Genomic DNA, 11,657 nt, shown 5'->3' on the forward strand with positions numbered 1-11,657 from the left:
GAAGTCCAGTGAATACCACTATCATTCAAATATATGCACCAACAACTAGAGCCAAAGAAGAGGAAATAGAAGATTTTTACCATTTGCAGTCAGAAATTGATCAAACATGCAATCAATATGTATTAATAATAATGGGTGACTGGAATGCAAAAGTTGGGAAAAGGGAAGAAATCAGTAGCTGGAAAAGATGGTCTCAGTGAGAGAAAGAAGGCTGGAGATAGAATGATAGAGTTCTGCACATTCAATGATTTATTCATGGCGAATACCTTTTATAAGAAATATAAACTCAGGCTATTCACAGGATTTCACCTGATAGGATGCATAGGAATCAAATCGATTACAGAAAGATTCACTGGAGAAGTTCAATATCAGCAGTGAAAACCAGGCCGGGTGCTGATTGTGGGACAGACCATCAACTACTCATATGCAAATTCAAGCTGAAGTTGAGGAAAATTAACTCAAGTCCATGGGAACCAAGATTTGACCATAAGTCAGTCCCACTCGAAATTCAAAACTATCTCAGGAACAGGTTTGAGGCCTTGAGCACCAATGAGCATAGACCAAATGAGCTCTGGGAGGATATAAAGAAAATCATCCATGAAGAATGGAAAAGATCATTACAAAGGCTAAAGAAGAAGAAAAGACAAAGATGGATGTCAGATGAGACTCTGAGTATTGCATTAGAGCTCCGAGAAGCCAAAGCTAAAGGAAGAAATCAAGAAATCAAAGAACTAAACAGAAAATTTCAAAAGACAGTTCGGACAACAAAGCAAGATGCTGTAATGAAATGTGCAGAGAGCTGGAGTCAGAAAACCAAAATAGCCGGACTCACTCAGTGTTTCTTAAGCTGAAGGAGTTGAAAAACAAATTCAAGCCAAGGGTGGCAATACTTAAAGATAGTTTGGGTAGAATGTTGAATGATCCAGGAAGTATCAAAAGGAGATGGAAGGAGTACACAGAGTCACTGTATCAGAAGGAATTGGCTGACACAGAGGAATTTCATGAAATAACATATGAGCAAGAGCCTATGGTGATGAAGAAGGAAGTTCAAATTGCTATGAAGTAATTGGAAGAAAACAAGGCTCCAGGAGTTGTCAGCACACCGATTGATTTATTTCTACAAACAGACGCTGCCCTGGATGTGCTCACTAAGCTGTGCCAGGAAATCTGGAGGACAGCCAGCTGGCCAACTGACAGGAAGAGATAGATGTTTGCTCCCATTCCAAAGAAAGGTGACCCAATAGAGTGTGGAAATTATCGAAACAATATCATTGATATCAAATGCAAGCAAGATTCTGCTGAAAATTGTCCAAAAACGTTTGAAACAATATGTCAACTGAGAACTGCCAGATATGCAGGCTGGATTTAGAAGAGGTCACCGTAGTAGGCATATTATAGCTAATGTAAGATGGATCTTGGCAGAAAGCAGAGAATACCAGAAGAATGTCTATCTGTGCTTCATTGACTATGCAAAGGCATTTGACTGTATGGATCACAACAAGTTATGACTGACTCCAAGAAGAATGGGAATCCCCAAACATTTGATTGTGCTAATGAGAAGTATAGTATTACCACCAGCAAAAGGGACATATCTAGGTATATTCTCCAAGTCAAGTTATCTGATTTGGCTGTCAGTTATTCCTTGCTTTAAAGCATTGTACATGATCCTTGAATACATTGGAAAACAGAATATTATCTTTAAAAGCCATGATTTATTGATTTGGTAGGTGACATTCTCCTAGTAAGTCCCCTCCCAGGAATAGTTCTAAGCCCCCATGGAATTCTTTTAGTAAATGAAGGTCCCATTAACTTACTCCATTAATACATTAATACATTAAAAAGTACCCAAGGGGTTTTACAAAATACCCAACTACTCATATCAGGCAGTTCAAGTCTTAAGAGAATCTGTCTTGTTGATAATTTATCTCGTGTCATATATTATACTTAAAACTGGAATGACATAGTTTTAAAAGTTTGATACTTGAGGTCCCAATGAGTTGGAAATAGCTCAACAATTACAATATCAATCACATACATACACATAGATGCCCACTGCAGGCAGGTTTTTCCCTATCCTCTAAACTTCGTCCTCAGATATAAACATGGCAAGAATAGGACTTTCAAGTTATTCATTACTTTAAGAAAAAAGAGAAGCCTAGCCATACATTTCCAATAATTAGTCAATGAAATCTATGAATAACAATGGTCTGATATGTTTCCCATTATGGGAATGGTGCAGGCACAGACAGTGATTTGTTCTGTTGTGTACTAGGGACACTAGAAGTTGGGGCTAAATTAATTGTTGGGTGCTAATAATATTATTCTAAAAATTACAAAGAGTCAACCCCTCTGGTTTCTTTTTTAAAATTTTATTCTTTATTGGTTTGTTCACAAATTTCACATAAATTACGTTTCACACTATGCTTCATATTGTGTTTTATACAATCATTCTCAAGCATTAAGTTTTATAAAATCAATGATCATTGGACCTTGCCCATAATTACCCTGTCTTTTTGCCTGGATTCTTACCATTTTCTTCCTCCCTCCTTGTGGTTTCACTCCTACCTACCCTCATCCCCTCCTCTTGAGTTCCCATACATGTTTTACTAGTTACCTTTATATTTTTACAATAATGGTATTACGTAGTATTTGTCCCTATGAGACTTTGTTAGTTCACTCAGCGTAATGTTCACCAATCTCTCCCAAGTTATGAAGTATTTTTCAAAATTGTGTTCATGAGTGCTTCATAATATTCCATTGTGTGAATTTACCACAATTCCCCAATCCATTCAGTCATGGTGGGACTTCTGAGCAGTTTGCATGATCTTGCAATGGTGAATAACACTGCTATGAACATTGATGTACAGATCTTCATTTGTGTCTCAGGTCTAATTTTCTTGGGGTATATTCCTAGTAGTGGAATATCTGGGTCATATTGAGTTTCTATGTTCAACTTTTTGAGGAAACACTAACATGTCTTCCAGAGTGGTTATACCATTTTACAATCCCACCAACAGTGTATAAGAGTGCCCACCCCTCCACATCCTCTCCAACATTTATTACTTATTGCCCTACTAAAGTTTTTATCACCACTACTGGGGTAAGATGATATCTCATTGTGGTTTTTATTTTCATCTCTCTTATGGTCAGTGATTTTGAGCATTTCTTCATATGTCTGTTGGCCACTCTCCCATCCACAACAATTTTTTTAACATACTTTTATTGGTTTGAATATAAGCATTCATATACACTGTGCTTCATGGACATGCATTGTGTTTTATACAATCTTTAATTTACATTGTATTTAGTTCATGTTTATTGGGGGGGAGGTTCCCCTTATAATGCTCTTACTAATAACTAAATTCATGAAAGCATGTAAGCTAGCTAATTTATGCCTCATGTTTTAATACCCCCCATTTTAGATAGCTGATTTCTGATTTGTCCATCTCTGTAAAACCAATATTCTGAGGAAACAAGCAGGCCCTTTTGCTGAAATAGCCTCTCTTCAATTTGGAAACCTTGAACATCTGCATCCAGGTTGAAGTAATCAACACTTTCCCAGTGAATTAACATATTCTTTCAGCACTATCCACAGATGTACAGATAAGTTAAAAAGGGTCGCTAGCTTGAGGAACAAAAACTCATGAGAACTTATTGACTTTGTCCCATGTGGGGCTAAGGCTGAGTGAAGCCATCTGAAAGGCAAGAAGAAGTGTAGACTCCTGAGTTTGTGGTTGATGTCCATTTGGACCTCGCCACAAATGTCTAAGGATAAGTCCACCAGAACAAAATCAGATGAAGAGATGATGACCCATGCTAGAGTTAATGACCACAACAAAACAATTTTTAAATTAAGCCTTTAATATTTGGCACCTAAAAATACTGGATAATAAAAAAAAAATACTGGATAATCAGTTTTAATGGAATAGTTCTTCACTTTTTCTTTTCAGCTCAAAAAACCCTCCAAAACAAAAAACACCTCTCCCATTTTAATTTTCTCTTTTATCCTTTGCTCCACTATTCTAGTATGTTGTAAATTCATAGTAACAGAAGAATATAGCAGAGAAAATTTTCCCTCAGGGAATACTTGCTTCTTTGCAAGTCTCATACTCTCTCTACCACTCATCTGTCAGTTTGTTGGACTGTGTTGGCTATGTGTTGTTATGATGTGGAAGCAATGCCATTGGTATTTCAAATGCCAGTGGAATCACCCATAGTGGATTCATTCCAATGGAACTTCCAAACTTAAGTTGATTATGAAAAGAAAATTTGGTGATTTCCTTCAGAAAATTATTTCATGAAAACCCTATGAGTCACAGAACTCTGCCAGAGTTTACCTTGTGTAAGTAACCAGAAGGAACCAATCACTGGAGAAGACACCATGCTTAGTGTGGAGAACTAGCAGAGACAAAGGAAACCTTCAATGAGATGAAATGACCCAGTGCCCAGGATGTCAATGATTATGAAGATGGAGTCATGTTGTTAGGTTTCTTTGAGTTGACTACAATTCCTAGAACCTTATGAGCAACATATCAAACCCTTGTCCAATCTTGTGCCATCATCATGATCTCCACCTGCTCAAGCCATTGTTTTAGTCACTGTCAATCAACTTTATCAAGTGTCTTGTTCTCTTGTCTGCTCGTTCTGACACTCTACCTTTCCAACATGCTGTCTTTTCCCAAGGACTAGCAAGGTTCCGTTTGTTATACCTGAGATCTTCCTGAATTGGAACCAATTGAAAGGACTACCAACATACCCACCATGTGTGCCCTTTGAACTCCACAACCCTGTACCAACATTCACAGTATTTGATTTACTCTAAAATTTTCTCCTGCATTTATTTTTTTTTTCAACAATGCATTTCTGTGTTCTAACGCCTTTCTCTATGCTCAGGTGACTTTGTTCTTATTTAATCCTCTCTTTCCCATCTTCCCACGTTCTCCCTTTTAAAAGCCTGGCTCCCCCATTATACATGCTGTGAAATATAACTACCAAGTAATGTACAAATATATGGCCATGTATGTTCTAAGAGAACAGCTGCAAAATTGCTAATATTAGGTCTAATTTAGCGACAATAAATTAGCACATGTGTGGAAGCACAATGATGATAGCATAATTATAACAAAAGTCGATGTGTTGAAGTATAGAGATGACAATACATACTAATTTTAGAGAGCAGGAAAAAAGAACCCAGCACCAAATGAAATGCACACGATGAACAGACGGGACTAATAGCCGAGACACATATACTTAAATGTGGCCAGTCACTATAAAAAACAAAAAGATAGATGAAGCTGTTCAAAAACCTAGCACTAACAAGCAATGTGGTCTGAAACCATTAGCTGTCAGGGGTAATAACACTCAAAGTGCTGAAGTGCAGTAAAACAGCAGCACTTGCCTGGGACGCTGGCTGTTGTGCTTGTGCGCACCTGTGAGGGGGACGCGAAATCTATCCTCGAATTCATTGTAACAGAGGGAGGAAAAACAACACTAATAACGTAAAGTATAAACGGAAATAGCAGACAGCAGAGAGTGACATTTGCATGGTCCCAGTCAGCTTGTTAGCTGAAGTGGGTTTTAATTAGCTATTTTCCAGCAAGCAAACGAGCAAATTAGTGGCAGCTATAAACAAGAAGAGACAATCAGGCCCAAAGAAAAGGAGAAATGATCCGGTGTCTGCAGGAGAGGGAAGAGGAGAGTAGGGAAACACAAAGCTTTTGTTTGAGACATTTTCCCCCAATCATGGAATTTTTAAAGAATACACTCTCTCCTGAGGGCCCTTTAGAAATTATCTGATATTCCCTGTTCTTATAGCAGGTGGGGACACTGAAACTTCAGGAGGTTAGCTGACTTGCCAAGGTCACCACTCTGAACATGACTGTAGACAATGAAGGGTCCTCAGTCCTCCACGACTGAGTGTTCCAAAAACCTGTTTTGAGCTATTGTTTGACTAGATTGATCACTTAATGGCACCAAGAAGTATGAATCATGTACAAACTTTACAAGATCATTTAGGAATACAACTCTGGGATCATATATGTTGAGATGAAAAAGTGAAAATAGAAAGAATGCTAGAAACTGGAAGATACTACATGCCTATAGTCTAAAGAGCGCTCTGGTGGTTTCATGGTAAAGAATTGCACTGCCAACCCAGCTGCTCTGTGGGACAAAGAAGGGGAATCTCCGCCCCTGTGATTTACTCCCTCTGAAAATCAGCTGAGTCAGTTCAGACTCTATGATAAACAACAAAATGATAGTTGAAACATTCTGGTGGCATAGTTCAGAAAAGGATTTAGTCTTTTGCTATTACATGCTGTTGAGTTGCTAGTGACACATAGAGGACCTATGCACAATACTTCTGAACTCTGCCCTATCTTGAGCCCATCTCATCTCTGACACACTTTCCCCATTACCCCAGTTACTAAGTCAATCTATCTCATCTAAGGACTTCCTCTCCTACACTGTCCCTCCACCCTTCCAACCATGATATCCTTCTCAAAGGACTGCGCCCTCCTGGCAACATCCCCAAAATATGTGAGATGGTGATTCAAAATCCTTGTCTCCAAGGATCAACTTGGTTTCACAGTAAATTGTTAATCCAAAGGCTGTAACTCTGTGGCTGCTTGAATCCACCAAGAGTTCTTTAGAAGAAAGATAGATAATCTTTTCTGGAGCAGTTTATAGGCTTGGAAATCCATTGGAGGATAAGCTATGTGTCATTTACGAGGTTTGGGTTTTTTTTTTCCAGTTTATTGGTCAAAAGGAAAGGATCCCTTATGGTTTAGTGCATTACATGTTGGGATGCAAAGAGAGGAGTTGATGGCTTAAATTTACCAGCAGCAGGTTAGGAAAAAAGATTGACACTCTCTTCCTGTTAAGATTTACATCCTCATAATCTCAATCAAGATTCACTATGAGATTGAATCCACTGAAAAGCAATGGGTTTGGATTTTTGTTTTTAGACTAAAAGAAGTTTCTGATTGGCATAAACAACTAAGCATTCAACTACTAACTGAAAGTCTGGTAGTTCAAATCTCTTCTAGGTCTCTTGAAAAAAAAAGGCTTGGTAATCTACTTATGAAATGTTATAGCCATAAAAGCTTGTAGAGCAGAGTTCTCCTCTGATATCCATGGGGTCGCCATGATTTGGAACTGATTCCAAAGCAATTGCTCGCTTGCTTGGTAGATTGGTATGGTGAAAGAGGGGCACTCTCCTGCTGTCTAATTTATTGCCTCTAAAATCCCATAGATGAACAAAAGAACAAACAGCTATGTCTTGGAGAGGGTGCAGCCAGAGCATTCTTTGGAGACAAGGCTGTGCCTCAAGTGCTTTGGGCATGTTGCTAGGAGGGGCTATTCCTCAGAGAGAGACATGATGCTGGGAAAGGTGGAGGGTCTGTGAAGGAGAGAAAGACCTTCAACCAGGTGGACTGCCATGGTGACTGCTGCAATGGGTTTCTGTGTGCAAGGAAGTGTGAAGATGGCTCAGGACTGAACAGGGTTCAGTTCTTTCACAAAGGCAGTCATCTTATGAAAAGAAAATTTACAAAGCCATTGGTCTTACTGGACCAGATCAGGAAAAGTCCTCCAGAATACATTAGCAAAAAAAAAAAAAAAGAAAATAAACACATATTATTCTTTTTTATTATGCAATTGCATCTGAATTACAACCTGAAGTATGTTGTTGAAATAATAAAATGACTAGGAATCAAGGGAAATAAGGGACAGGATTAACAGAATTCAACTGACTTGTTCTTTTACATCATAAATGCAGCCAGTATTGAAAGATGATTAAAATGTACAGAAGTATAGGATCACCCTAATAGACTGCAGAGAGAGCCATAACAGCTAGGACACAAGATTGAAGTAAATATTACCACAAATGTTTGCTACTGGTATAGATAATGGACCCAAGAGCAGCTCATAGGAAAGGGATTAGGGAGCTTAAAGGCTGTATTTGCCAAGAGACATCAATCTCATAATCATCACAGATCACATTTATTGAATCACAATTATGTGCAAGATATTGCATAGGGAAGAAAATTGGCCTTCCCCTTCCCTTCTCTTTATCATCCAAATAATATCTTCAACTATAAACCAGGAAGGAAAAAAAAAGATGCATTAAACCAAAACCACACCCACTGCCATAGAATCACTTTGATTTATGGTGACCTTCTATCACAAAGCAGGGTTGCCCCATACAGGTTCCAAAGCTGTTACCCTTTCCCCCTCTTTATTTTTATTTTTTTTTAATTTACAGAACAAGTTCTTTTTCCATTCTATACTTTATATAATAAGCCTTTTGTTTCATGACATTAGTTACCATTACCTCACTTTAACAACACTCTTCCTACCCTCCCCCTAGTTTCCCTGCTTTCATTCATCCTCTTTACTGTTCATTCCTGTTTTATGCTGTACAAAAAGTTGGCAGTGCAAACCTCCTGGCTGTACTGCAGAAGAAAGACCTGGTGATCTGCTTCCAAAAAGATTACAGCCAAGAAAAGCCCACAGCGCAGTTCTACCCCATGATGTGTAGAGTAGCCAGGAGTTGGAATCCATTCAACACTAATGAGTTTGAAACGAAAATAATTGAAATTGCAAGCATGTAAAGATGGGCAAGACAATTATATGGTTTAAATTCCATGTAATCAATAAAATTGGAAGTAGATTGCACTGCTCCTAAAGTAGCATATGGCAATGAGGAAGGGACATTCCATCAACAAAAAATAAAAAGTAAAAAGAGGAGTAAAAGAAAAAGAAAAAAGTGTAAATTAAAACAAAGATGATAGTCATTACTTTTGCATATTCCTTATGACAGACACTTCTCCAGAGTGCGCAAGAGCAACAATATCCATCTAAAGACCACGGTGTGCCTGATCCAAGCCAAGGTCTTGCTAAGCACAAGAGAGTTGGAAATTATCAAAGATGACAGAAGAATTTATCCATTTGAGTTGTGATGTTGGATAAAAGTATTGAACATACCATGGACTACCAAGATAACAAATAGGTCTGTCACTGAAAGGTTCTCTTGAATCAAGTACTACTCATAGCAACCCAATGAGGTCAATGAATAATCTTTGCTTGGAGGCAAAGATTTTGAGACTCCAACTCACATATTTTGGGCATACTACCAGGAGGGACCAATCTTTGAAGAAGGATATCATGTTTTTGGAAGGGTGGAGAGATAGCACAGGAGAGGAAGACCTCCCAGATGAGGTGTACTAACATAGTAACTGGGGTAATGAGGGTAGGTGTGTAAGAGAGTGAGAATGTCTCAGGACAGAGCAGAGTTCAGAGCTATTGTACATAAGGTCACCATGAGTCAGAGTTTAATCAACAGTACATAACAACAACAATCCTTAATGGCAACAAATATAAGTAGAATAAACTTCATTCAATTTCTACAAGCAGATGATGCCCACTCACAGTAACTCTCTGTTGGGTTTCTGAGGTTAGAAATCACAAGAGGAGAGTGTCAAGGGAGATACATTTTATAAAAGACAATGTATAAAAATGATCATATGAAACACATGTGAATGAGAGAATGTGGGAAACATACTGCATATAAATTAAATATAATGTATATAAATTTTATATGTGAACCAACATAACATAAAAATAAACTGGGAAAAAAAGAGGAGAGTGTGCACCTTTTTCCCAATGAGAGTGGACTCAAACTGTTCAGTCTTTATAGGTCAGCAGCTCACTTCATTACGTTCTATGCCAGGAGACAGCTGTACAGTAAATCTACTAATTCTTTTAAAAAATTAGTAAAAGTTAAAATTGTTCCAATAGATTTTTTTTAAAGAACAGAACACTACCCAGCTCTTTGTCATCAGCAGAAATAAACCTATATACACAAACAGAAAATATAAAGTAATAGGGAAAATATGTCAGACAAATACTGTTCATAATGTTGTTCGCTAGCACTGTGTGCAATATAACACACAGCCAACCTTATGAACAACAGAGATGAACCTTACCCTATCCTACATGACTCTCCCAATATCCAACCTGCTCTATACCATTATCACAGAAACTATGTTACTCCATCTCTTTGAAGGTCTTCCGCTATTGCAGGGACTACCTTTCCTAGAAAGATGTTTGTATCTGATAACATTTCAAAATTGTTCTTATTGTTACGTGCCATAAAGTTGCCCTGTAACTCATAGTGACCCTATGTACAATAGCCCTGAAAACTGCTCTATCCTGTGCCAATCTTATTGTCTCTGACACACCTACCCCCATTACCCTGATCACTGAATCAATCCATCTCAAGAGTCTTCCTCTCCTGCACTGTCCCTCCACCCTTCCAAGCATGATGTCCCTCTCCAAGGACTAGTCCCACCTTCCAACACATTCAAAGTCGGTTAGATGAAGCTTCAGAATTCTTGCCTCCTAGGAGAAGCCTGGTTTCACCCTCTAGGCTGAGCCTGTTTGTTCTAGTCCATGCTATATGGACTTCTCCAGCACCACAACTCAAAAGTATCAACTCTCTTTTTATCAACCCTAGTCATTGTCCTGCTTTCTGATGCATAGCAAGCAACTCGATGGCACGTAACAACAAACAACAACATTGTTTTGGGAAAGTTAGTGGTCAAGGGCCTCTTAAGAGCTCTAAGGAGCAATGATAATAGTTTAAAGATTAAGAAATACTTAATACATGGTATTTTTAAATACTTGTTATAAATCTGAAAATTGAGCAATGACTAAAGATGACAGAGGAAAGAATAGATGTCTTTGAGTTGCAGTGTTGGAGAACAGTACTTAATAACCCCTAGACTACCAAGAGAACAAACATGTTTTGGAGACAGTGCACCAGGATGCTCCTTGGATGGAGAAGCTTCATCTCACAAACTTTGAACATGTTGTTAGGAGGGGGCAAATCTTGGAAAAGGATGTCATGTTTGAAAAAGGTGGAGTATTGGTGAAAGAAAAGATACCCTCAAGAGGGTGGATTGAGACAGTAAGGGTACTAATGAGCCCATGTTTATCAGATATGGTGAGGATGATGCAAGACAGGGCAAGGTTCAGGTCTCTTATTCATTGACCTCATTGGGTTGCTATGAGTAGTACTTGATTCAAGAGAACCTAACATTAACATTGTAATTAATGTTTTAAGACAAATTGTGTATGAACAGTTGAATGGAATAATCAAACCAATCTGCTTTGTAAATTATTACCCAAATCACAACAATAACTAAGTACTGAAAAAGGAATAAAAACCGCACACTTCTGTAGCATTGTTGTTGTTATATGCCATCGAGTTGCCTGTGACTTATAGCAACCCTATGTACAACAGTCCTAAACCCTATTCTATCCTGTGAAAATCTTATTGTCTCTGACACACCTACCCCCAGTACCCTAGTCACTGAATCTATCCATCTCATTAAGGATCTTCCTCTCCTGTACTGTCCCTCCAGCCTCCCAAGCATGATGTCCCTCTCCAAGGACTGGTTATGCTTTGAAACATGTCCAAGGTATGTGAGATGAAACTTCAGGATCCTTCCTCCAATGAGCAGCCTGGTCTCACCCTCTCTAGGATGAACTTGCCCTCCTAGCAGTCCATGGTATATTCAATACTCTTCTCCAGCACTACAGCTCAAAGGCATCGATTCTCCTTGAATCATCCCTAGTCATTGTCCAGCTCTCTGATA

Source organism: Elephantulus edwardii, unplaced genomic scaffold, assembly GCF_000299155.1.
Source record: "Elephantulus edwardii isolate Elephantulus edwardi_28Jun2011 unplaced genomic scaffold, EleEdw1.0 scaffold00070, whole genome shotgun sequence".
NCBI classification, from domain to species: Eukaryota; Metazoa; Chordata; class Mammalia; order Macroscelidea; family Macroscelididae; genus Elephantulus; species Elephantulus edwardii.